Source organism: Musca autumnalis, unplaced genomic scaffold (assembly GCF_047663935.1).
Source record: "Musca autumnalis isolate F117 unplaced genomic scaffold, ASM4766393v1 scaffold_5, whole genome shotgun sequence".
Lineage (NCBI taxonomy): Eukaryota > Metazoa > Arthropoda > Insecta > Diptera > Muscidae > Musca > Musca autumnalis.
This window is the reverse complement of record NW_027412088.1, coordinates 143,874,474-143,886,785: the sequence shown is the minus strand read 5'-3', so window position 1 is coordinate 143,886,785 and position 12,312 is coordinate 143,874,474.

Here is a 12,312-nt window from a genome sequence, read left to right as displayed (position 1 = left end):
ACATAAAATGAGCATATGCAAAACCATATGCAAAAATATATTCAAGGATTTGTGGTGTAAATATCTCACCGAAATGGCTGCAATTTGGTATTAATGCCCGTAATTTCTACGCGTAGTTATCTATGAGTTCATAGATATCCCCCGTGTAAGCAAAATTTCATAATTTCAATCCATAGGTAACGTTACCGGGTCGAAAACGGCCGTGTTACTTACACCAAGGATTTTGCCTGGTTGATCGTTGCCAATGTGTTAAAAATTGTAAAACACTTATATGTGGCAATGTTTTTACGAAGTCATGAATGAAAATAACCAATGTTACCACATGCTTTCAAAATTTACACGCCTCGGTAAATGGCACGTAGAAATTACCAAACGCGTAGGTAAAGATAACTAATAGGTAGCTACCTACCCGGTTACCTAGGGCTAGAAATTACGGGCATAAGTCTTCGTTAGAGGTATGCAACTTTACAACTGAAATCTGTCCGCATAGGTCCACGTCTTCATATAGCCCCCATAGAACGGTACCTACCGATATTCGGTATTTTGAAAGTTGTAGCATCAATATCCCACCGTACCTGCCAATTTCCGAACTTTTGAAGGTTGTGGCCTCAATATCCCACCGAAATGACTGAAATTTGGTATTTAGTGTTCGTTGGGGGTATAAAACTTCGCACCTGAAATTCCTCGGTATAAGTTCACGTCTTCATATAGCCCCCATAGAACGGTACCTCCGGATTTCTGATATTTTGAAGTTTGTGGCCTCACTATTCCTCCGAAATCGCTGAAATTTGGTATTAAGTCTTCTTTGGAGGTACAAAACTTTCCACCTGAAATTTCTCGATATAGGTCCACGTCTTCATATAGCCCCCATAGAATGGTACCTCCCGATTTTCGGTATTTTGAAGGTTGTGGCCTCAATATCCCACCGAAATGACTGAAATTTGTCATTTTATTTTCGCTGTGGGTATAAAACTTTCCACCTGAAATTTGTCGGTATAGGTCCACTTCTTCATATAGCCCCCATAGAACGGTACCTTCAGGTATTTTGAAGGTTGTGCCCTTAATATCCCTCCAAAATGGCTAAGATTTGGTATTAAGTCTTCGTTGGGGGTATAAAACTTTCCACCTGGTCCACGTCTTCGTATAGCTCCCACAGAACGGTACCTCCCGATTTTCGGTATTTTGAAGGTTGTGGCCTCAATATCCCTCCGAAATGGCTGAAATTTGGTATTAAGTCTTCCTTGGGGGTAAAAAACTTTCCACCTAAAATTTGTCGGTTTAGGTTCAGGTCTTCATATAGCTCCCATAGAGCGATACCTCCCAATTTTCGGTATTTTGAAGGTTGTGGCTGTGGTTATACATTTTTCTATTTTATTGACTTGTCTGAAGAGAATTTAAACAGAAAAATTGTACACACAAACATTTTTGTACCTATTATTGAAATATCTGTTGCATAAGAAAATATGTAAAATGCATAATTTTTGCATATGCAAAAATTTATGCATTTTGCATAATTTTGCATATGTCATACGTTTCGATTGCAATGTAATCAGAAGCCAAAAATATGCTGAGTCTCAAAATTTGACATGAATCGGACCAAAAATAGGGATTGCATAAAATTCCGCTGTCTAATGGTAAGTCAGTATGCCATGATTTTTTTTCTTAATATTTTACAAAACAATTATTATATTTTACTCTTTAAAAAATGCAAAAAAACTCTTAGCGTTTTCGTGCAATTTTAATCGGGAAGAAGTGATTTTTTGAAGTTTTCAAAATTATTTTTTATTTTCCGTGGACATTTCAAAAGTGAGTCCCGTGCATTCCCAGAAACGAGCAGTCTTTTTTAAAATGACTTCGGAAATTTCATTTAATTGCGTTTTCCAAACGCGGCAATAACGCCATTGTTGACTGCGTTTTGAAAAATTGACTCACTAATTCTAACAAATTATGATTTCTGTTGAATTAAGAAACCTCTCGCAATTTTTCATAGTTTTGACAAGTAAATAAAGTGCAAAATTTTTTGATGCTGTGGTGCAAATACCGCTTAACTTGCTCTGAGAGATATTATTAATAAAATTGATGGTACAGACCTGCTGAATCGACCAATAAACATTATAGATACAAATGAAAACAAAAAAATTATTGACATTTAACTCCTTATTGTGTGAGGAGGTTTGTTTATTCGTCGTATGGGGGCTATACCAAACGCGAACCTACGTTGCTAATATTTCGCACAGAGGTTTTCTACGAAGAACATAAAATGTCAAAATACAACTAAATACGTTGGAAAATGCGTTTGTAACATTTAAAATATGTCCTATCGACCGGTACCGTTCAATGAGGGCTATATCAAAACGCGAACCTATATTGAAAATATTTTGTACATAAGTTTTCTATCCTGCTAAAACTCAATATACCAATCTGCAGCCAAATCGATTAAAAATGAAACGTAAAAACGGCAGCCGCCGTTACATGAGCGCTTCAGAAAACCGCGCGTCTATATGGCCCAGTTGGAGTCCCACATTATCCACTAATATAAGAAAAATTTTTGCAGAATTTTAGGAATCTACGCCCTTTCCTTTAAAAGTTATTAGTAAAGTTCAGCTAAAGTGTTCATATTTCGCCCTGTACGTCAGGTGACTTTAGAACATTTGGTTCATTTATTATCTCAGGGTGTATGGACACCATCGTTGTTAACAGTACCACAAGAACTACCTTCGGAAAAAATTCCAAAATGATTCTCCAACAGTCGTTCAAACTGTACTTGATCAACATTTTTTGAAGTTTTGTGGGTTAGGTACACCATCTCCGAACTTGAACTAAGTTTGTAAGAAATATTACCTTGTACATAGTTTGAACCAAATCGATTACACTCGTTGAGAGTTATCGTGTTAACCAGAAGATAATGTAGACATAAAGTTATCCTCAAGATAATGAGATTTTTGAGCGTGGTACGAGTAAAGAATTGTAGCCTTCTAGGAGAAATGCTCTATATTGAGCCATGTTAGTAAGAGCTGAGATTACAATTGTTCTAGGAAAGCCTCTTAAACCACAATGCTAAATTACAGTACAAGCTAAAAAAATAGGTAAACCTCAAGCTTAAATTGCTGTTGTTTGGGACCTGTGAAGAGATAACAAGTAAAAAGTCGTTAAGTTCGGCCGGGCCGAACTTTTTATAGCCTCCACCATAAAATAGTCTTAATTAAAATGGAATAATTAGGGTCCTTTCACAATTTTAGGTGGAACAACTTGTCGACAATGGATAGACTCCTACTGCCTCCCACTATTGATTAAATTACACTGTGAACACAAATGTTGGGGCAGAGATAATACCTTTTGGAGATGAAAGCCCTTGGTGTGTATATATTAAAAACCCCGAAGGACAGATGCCCCGTGAGTCGATCTTCCGCGTTATGGCGTGATGAAGTTTTTGCAAAAGACCCTGTAAGCCATCATGAATTAGCATTATATCTTTGTTTGTTGTTTTTGTAGAGCACTTGAGCAACAGTGAACAAAGATATAACGCTAATTCCTGATGGCCCACAGGGTCTCTAACAAAAATTTCATCACGCCATAACGCGGAAGTTCGACTCACGGCGGATCTGTCCTTCGGGGTTCATAATATACTCACCAAGGCCTTTCTTCCCCAAGGGGAATTTTCCGTGCCCCAGACTTTCACCTCCATTTTGTTTCACAGTGTTATCTAATCTAATCTAAAAAAATGTGCTCAGCTAGGTGAAAGGTACCACCTACGGGGCTATATCAAAGACTCAACCTATCTATAAATTTTTTGGCGGAAAAGTTTTATAGCTGCAGGGAACTTCAAGAGTCAAATTGAGGGTAGTTTCATCAAAACAATGTAGACCCTCAAAAATGGACCCATGTTGACGAATTTTAGTGAAGAAATTTCGTGATCACTGAAAATTCCTGAAAATCGGGAGGTACAGTTATATGGGGGGATATACCAAAACATGGACCTGTATTGACGATTATTTTTGAATAGACAAAATTGTAGCTAAAATTCTCAAAATACCGATCATTACAGCTAGTTCGGTTAAAAATTGCAGACAAAATTCTCAAAATATCGAAAAGCAAGAGATACCGTTATATGGGGGCTATACCAAAATATGGACCTATGTTGACGATGTTTCGTTGGAGATGTTTTATGACCACTGAGAACTTCAAATGTCAAATTACAGCTATTTCGGTTAAAAACTGTAGCTAAAATTCTCAAAATACCGAAAATTGGGAGGTACCGTTATATGGGGGCTATACCAAAACATGTCCTATGTTGACGATGTTGGGTGGGAATGTTTCATGACCACTGAGAACCTCAAATGGCAAATTACAGCTAGTTCGGTAAAAAATTGTAACTAAAATGCTCAAAATACCGAAAATCGGGAGGTACCGTTATATGGGGGCTATACCAAAACATGGACCTAGGTTGACGATGTTTGGTGGAGATATTTCATGACCACTGAGAACCTCAAATGTAAAATTGCAGATAGTTCGGTTACAAATTGTGGCTCAAAATACCGAAAATCGGGAGGTACCGTTATATGGGGGCTATACCAAAACATGGACCTATGTTGACGATGCATGGTGGATATATTTCATGAACACTGAGAACCTCAAATGGCAAATTACAGCTAGTTCAGTTAAAAATTGTAGCTAAACTTCTCAAAATACCGAAAATCGGGAGATACCGTTATATGGGGGCTATACCAAAACAAGGACCTATGTTGACGATGTTTCGTGGAGATGTTTCATGACTACTGAGAACCTCAAATGTCAAATTGCAGATAGTTCGGTTAAAAATTGTGGCTAAAATTCTCAAAATACCGAAAATCGGGAGGTACCGTTATATGGAGACTATACCAAAACATGGACCTATGCCCATGTCCTTTGGGATATAAGTTTGTTGATCACTAGGAATCCTAATTGCCAAATTATAGCTAATTCGGTCTGCGAATGTGGCGAAGAACGTCAAAATACCTCAAATCCGGAGGTACCGTTATATGGGGGCTATACAAAAAAGTAAACCGATATAGCCCATCTTCGAACTTGACCTGCCTATGGAAAAAAGACCCTCGGGTGAAAAATTTCAGCACTCTATCTCAATTATTGCGGACGCTAGAGTGATTACAACAGACGGACAGACGGACGGACAGACGGACATGGCTAGATCGTCTTAGAATTTTATCCTGATCAAGAATATATCGTCACAATAAATGCCGGAAGACGTAACCGACATGAAAATCGAAATTCGTTTTTTGGTGGAATCTGCTACATGCTCTGGCAAAATTTCAAGCTTCTACGTTCAAAAACAACGATGCTATTCAAGAAATGGCATTTCGGAAAATGGGATAATATTGCCGATTTTGTTGTAATCGAGGATCTCAAAACTAAGCACTTCAGCGGTTTTGGTTTCACTACTAATTCCAATTCGTATATGATCGATAATATCCCATATACTCGCCTTCATAACATTAATATTCCATAAAACAGTTTTTAATTTTATAACGTTTTTTGCTCCTCCTTTAAAGTTTTATTTTTGTGGGTTACGTCTTCCGGCATTTATGGTGACGATATATACTTTATAGGGTCGCAAATGATTAGTTCGATGTGTTACAAACAGAATGACAAACTTAATATACCCTCCATACTATGGTGGAATACAATAATGTGTTTGTTTGATTCTCATTATAATTGGATTGAATACGCTATATTTTAGCAAGATATTGTATATGGTAATAATAACAGTGATTGGATTTTCCCAAGAAATGAGGATACAACAATAATGGTAAATTTGCAAATTAATACACTGTAAGATGCGCAGCTAAATTGCCAATTAAAATTGCAATGGAAGACAGTCTTGAAGACATACACATGTAAATGCTTACACACACACATAAAAGACTTAAGACACAAACATTGTCTTAAAGATATAATGGTAAATCCAAGCCATATAACTTACACATCTTTATTTCTATACTTACCTACTCCTTTTCCCATTTTTCTTGGGATTATATTAATCTCGTAAAATTTGCAGAAAACATTCTCGGAACAATAACGTCACATAACCTTCAAATGACTTCAAAAGAGGCGAAATTTTATGATCTGCGAAGCCGAAGCAATTATTTTAATGACCCGCAGCAGGTAGGTAAGCGTAATTGAAACACATGCAGCATTTTATTGGATTGTATTTGGTTTTTGGAAAAAATCCTTCTTTATTTTATTTGACAATAGTTACAATGGTTTGCTTAGCCTAAAATTATTTTTGAATACATAAATTTTATTATTAATAAAGTAAAAATTATACAAAACTTAGTTTACATTTCTTAAAAGATGGGGTTTAATTTTGAGATTTTAAATCTTTGAGATCAAAATTCTTGTATTTTTTTTATTAATATAAACTATGACTTATATTTACAAATTATACATTAATGTAACCTAAAATTAATAGCAATTTTATAGATTTGTCTTTCGGTATGGACATTTTTGAGGAGTATAATAGAAGAGATTCTGACAAGAATAAAGTTGGTAGTAATTGCTCTGTTCCAGTAATTGCTCTTTATTTTATCGGAAAAAATTAGTAGATTATTGCAGTTCTGGAACAGACCAAATATTTACGGAAAGTTTTTTCAGTATTTTCATTAGGGAAGTAAAATAATCTTCACAATTTTAATATTGTGAGAAAAATTTATTAAAAATAGTAATTTATTACCTGTAGTGGAATTCTGTAACAAATTTTTTGGTTAACTACAAAACAATGGATAAAATGAAATGCGATTTCATTGAAATTATGCTAAAGTTCCCAACTTTCAAAATATAGCTAAGAAATTCTGCATACATATTTTTATTAACAAACACAGGTGTTCGAGGAAACTTTAAATATTTTAGCGTATTTTTGTAGATTGTGGGGAAGATATCATGTAAGGTGGACCTAATTATTCTATATCTAAACGAATGAGATCCATAGTTCTTCACATATTACAAGAACACTACTTAAGCGCGGTTTTGCAACTTTCGGGTCATTATCGAGATAAGTATGGACATTAAATTATAATAGAGACCAAAAAAGACTACCTGCAACAAAAACCTGGACTTAACTGTGCTTTTATGCGGGAGGTGTGTGAAGGAGTGGCTCTAAATATGGGTGCATTTCTGGGCCCATATCACAGGAAGTATTGGCTTCCCCTAGCAAAGAAAAATATAATGTTGTAGTCATGATGACAACGACTACCTGCTATTCAAATGCCAAAACGATCCGAGAAGTGGCCTTAAACTGGATTAAAACGCATAAGTGTTGAACTTTTTCGGAGGAAACACCTGAAGGAATGGACTGGAGGCATTTCTTTCGATAATAATCCTATCCATCACCATTAGAGAACTACCTTACAAGGACTACCTATGATGAACATTTAAAAAAAAAAAAATCCTCTAACAGCCCTTAAACTGTGCTTCGTCGAATTTTTTGAACTTTTGTGAAGGAGGTACCCAAAGAAGTTGTCTGAAAAAGTTTATCTGCCACCTTTGAGTTTAAGAAAAATATTACGATGTGCAAAGGTTGGACAAATGTCTGTCATTCTAGTGTCCAACATCGCTTTTAAGAGGTTTTTTACGTCAGTAAGCATGGACTTGCACACAAACAAACATATCTGTGTAATCAGGCTGGTGGAAAATTTCAAGAAAATTAGACTATGCTTATAGCCCGTTTCCACGGTACGTCGTTCGTTCTCTATTCGTTGTTCGACCCATAACTACGAATAAATTACTTATTTCCCCACACAAAATTCTATGAACGAACGACGATTTTTCTACGTTGTTCGATTAGAAATACTCTCTGAACGACGAATAAATATGTCCCATCCCTAACAAATGAGAGAATTTATCGAAAAAATTAATTATGACATGTCAGAATTCAAAATTGAAAAATTTGTTGAAAACACAAAAATTTGTAGAAAAAAGGAAAAAGATGAATGAAAATTAATGAACTAAACATTTTATAAAGATGCAGAAGGAAGATGGTTATGTTTCCTTCCTATTTCCACACACATTTCTTGTCCATTAGTTCAAAATCGCGTAAAAAATCAGAAACAAAGAGGAAATAAGTAACTGAAAGTCTGTATACACAAACATTGTTTTGACAAGTCTCTCTCTCTCTTTAATTTTGAAAATAGAAACATATAAAAATATATTGAAAATACAAAATTATTCAGAATTTATGGAAAAAATGAATAAGATGTGTATAGTTAAATATAGAAGATACATTTGAAGGAAAGTCTATTGCTTTTCCTATTCATTAAATGTATATTTTATGTGTTTTCGGTTCAAATTTTCGTGAAAACAAGGAAACAAAAATGAAGGAAATTTTGTTTATGTTTCTGTTAATTACGAATGGTATCGTGGAAACGGGTTAATTCGTGTACGTCGTTCGACAGGCGAACAATGTAATTGAAACGCTCGTGTGAATATGACATTAAGTGAAAAATTTGAACTTTTTGGGAGTTGTCCAATTTTGGAACTTGGTGTTAGTTTGAGAGTGTCAATCACTCCTTTAAATGGTTTTAGTATCCACCAGCCGTTTTAGTTGCACATCATACGATATTTAATTTTTTGGGCCATTACTTTAGGGTGTCACAAGGATCCTCGAACAGACCTTAAACTGTACTTAAGCGATTGTTTTGAAATTTTGTGAGGAAGGTACTAGAATGAGTTGTCTGATATAGACTTTCTTGGAACCCGAAATTTAGACCAAATCGGACACTAGTTACTGACAGCAGGGGTTTTTAGAACTTTGTCTCAAGAAGAAGGATCCCGTCGTAATAGGGATGACGATGACAATCTTTTATAAAAAAATGCCAAAGCGATCTAAAAGCTGGTCTAAAACTGCACTTCTGCGAAAATTGTTGAAATTTTGTAAGGGAGGTTCTCGAAGTAGTGGACCGATATAGTCCATATTTGAACCAGATCTATGCATGGTAGAAATATTACGATATGCAAAGTTTTGATCACATCGTTTACCACCTTTTAGATTTATCGTGCGCATCGTTTTAGCGAAAAATGTTGAACTTTTGTGGGAGAGGTGTCGGAAGGTGGGGACCAAACACGATCTAAGTTGGGACAATATATTACGAGTGACATAGTTTGGGCCAAATCATTTAATCTGTTCGAGAGTTATAGGTAGAACCAGCCAGTCGTACAGGCATGGCTAAATTGACTCTAAATTGTCATCCAAACATATGTGGGGTCTAAAACCATTATTTCGATGAGGTGCACTATTAATCGTATCGTACGTATGTATATGTACACTATATACTAGGGTGGGGCGATTTGTGTGGAAGCAAAAAAACCTTATTGAGCCCTTCGCGTTTCTGATTCCTGGGATTGAACTGAGCAAAAAAGTTCACTGGACCATATATCTACCGTGCAAATCGAGCCTCCCGATTTTGACTTTAAGTTTTTTATTGACGTTTTTTGGATATTTTGGCATATAACAGCCAAACCATTGAGATTTTCGATCCAACACAAAGACAAACATTGTAGCCAAGACAGTAATTGAAAACTTTCTAATACATCGCAAAAGCATTGGAACGCTCCTTCAGGCAGTTTTGGCCTTAAGAATGTGCAAACTTTTCGGAAAATGTCGATAAATGACATTGTGCTACAAAATTTGACCCGAAAAATATTCAAGTGTTCTGATGCAAAATTATATCGTGTTGGGATCCATGGACAACGACGATGCCTTTATTTCGTTTGGATCACTTCGTTTTATTTTTTTATAACGGTAAAAGTAGTGAGAATCTGGGTTTCTAACATTTTCAAATTTAAACGGGCATATCTTATTTTTTCCACAACGGATTTCTTTTGATCCTTCTTCCTTTTAAAGGGGTGAATAATGTCTTTTGAATAAGCTATTATTGTTTTAAATCGGTTAACAAATGGCTAAGTTATAGTGGTTTATGTCTGAAAAACCCCACAAAAAACCTATAAAGGAGTTTCTCATAATTTTCAAAAATATAATGTTTTTTTTTGTTTTGTTCAATATTTATTTTGAAAATTATGAGAAATTCCTTTATAGGTTTTTTGTTTTAAGGCCAAAACTACCTAAAGGAGCCTTCCAATGCTTTTGCGGTGTATTAGAGAGTTTTCAATTACTGTCTTGGCTACAATGTTTGTCTTTGTGCTGGATCGAAAATCTCAATGGTTTGGCTGTTATATGCCAAAATATCCAAAAAACGTCAATAAAAAAACTTAAAGTGAAAATCGGGAGGCTCGATTTTCATCGTAGACATATGGTCCAGTAGACTTTTTTGCTCAGTTCAACCCCAGGAATCAGAAACGCGAAGGGCCCATTAAGGTTTTCAAATCGCCCCGGTCTACTATATACCGTATGTATATGTACGCTATATACCCTCGTTAGACTAAAGGCTGAGGGTATAACGAGCACAATGAGTGTAGCCATCATGCCAAGGGTAAATGATTGAGGAGAAAGTGGCGCCCAACGTAAAGACACAAAAGGCTACAGTATTTTGAAAAAAAATCTAACTCTGGATTAGAGGCCTTCGTACACAAAATCACGATTTTCAACATTTTCACTACGTTTTCAAATGTTTAACTTTGAATTGAAATAAAGATCGAAGTGCTTGAAGCTTAAACTTAATGTGAAATGCTCAATTGAAGTCCTATTTGTTGAGTTTACTGTCTCATATGAATAATGTGACTGTAGGCGGAAATAAAGCTAAAAACTCCGAATACGTAAAGTGTTCGGTTTGTGTTAGGTTTAACATATATCTATAGCCTATACCTTGCCGTAGTATAAGATATTTTATTGGCGCCCAACATGATTAGATTCAGAGAAACAAAGTCTAAAGTTATTTCGAGCTATTAACTTAAAGAGCTGTTCGGGATTTGAACCTCGAGAAAAAGCTGGTGCAAAGCGCCAGATCTTCAGAAGAAAAATCTTATTTGGACGATTACTAATACTATTCCACATTGTTCTTTGTGTACCTAAAAAAATCCAAGATTCTAAAGCTATTGAGCATAATGACAGCAATTAGAAGATGAACTATACGATTCAAATCCTTAGCCTTAACCAGGCCATAGAATAAACATAAGGAATATCAAGGCTTCACTTTCGCAATTAGACTATTTTCCGCTTTGGGCGCCAATGTATTATTTTTGTGGTAAATTGGCGTGCCTCATTTCTATCATCATATCTCATAGTGGTGTTGTGCTCTATTTGACACGCCGTTCAGCCACCGCAATAAGAAAGAGCTGCTCTCTTTGTTTTGAAATCCCTTATTGCCCCTTTTATGATGTTGGCTATAATTTTATTTTAATATTGATTTAGGACTAATAATTTCAATCTTGCCATATTGGTAAACTCAGCGGGATAACATTGCCTGGCAAAATATCTGCATCGATCGACCATCGGATTGTAAATTGGAACAATAATGAACGGTGTTAAATTCGGCCAAGCCGAACTTTGTATACGCTCCTCCACGAACTGTATTTAAGTAAATATGAACAATTAGTAACTACTAAGCTCTGCATCTACGTTAAGTCTAATTCCTTAGAGGAGAATAATATTTTAACTGATGATAATCATTTTATACTGAAAATTTTCTGTGTGGAGGTTTTCTACCACCCGTGAGTGAGGTTCTATGGGGGGCTATATAAAGACCTATACCCACAAATTTCTGGTGGAATGTTTTATACCACCAACGAAGACTAAACACCAAATGTTAGCCTTCAAACTACCGCAAACCGGGAGGTACCGTTCTAGGGGGCTATATGAAGAAGGCCTAAAGGCCTGCGTACATAAGCTGCTTTGCCTGATTGCCTTGCTTACCTGCTTCATTTCTGACGTAATAAAAATAATAGAATAAAGACGAAATTTCGAACTGGGTTGCCATCAGTTGGAAATTGGGTCGGCCTTCTTTGTTCTTTTATTTTTTTATTGAAGCAGCAAAGCAAGGCAATCAGGCAAAGCAGCTTATGTACGCAGGCCTTAACAGACAAATTTCAGGTGGAAAGTTGTATACCCCCACGAACACTAAATACCAAATCTCAAACATTTCGTTGGGGTATTGGGGCTAAAATCTTGAAAATACCTAAAATCGGGAGGTACCGTCCCATGAATGCTATACGATGATATGGACCTATACTGAAATTTTCAGGTTGATATTTTTATAACGCCAACGAAAACTAAATACCAAATTTCAGTCATTTCAGTAAAATATTAAGGCCAAAGCCTCAAAATGTCGAAAATCGGGAGGTACCGTTCTGTGGGGGCTATATGAAGAC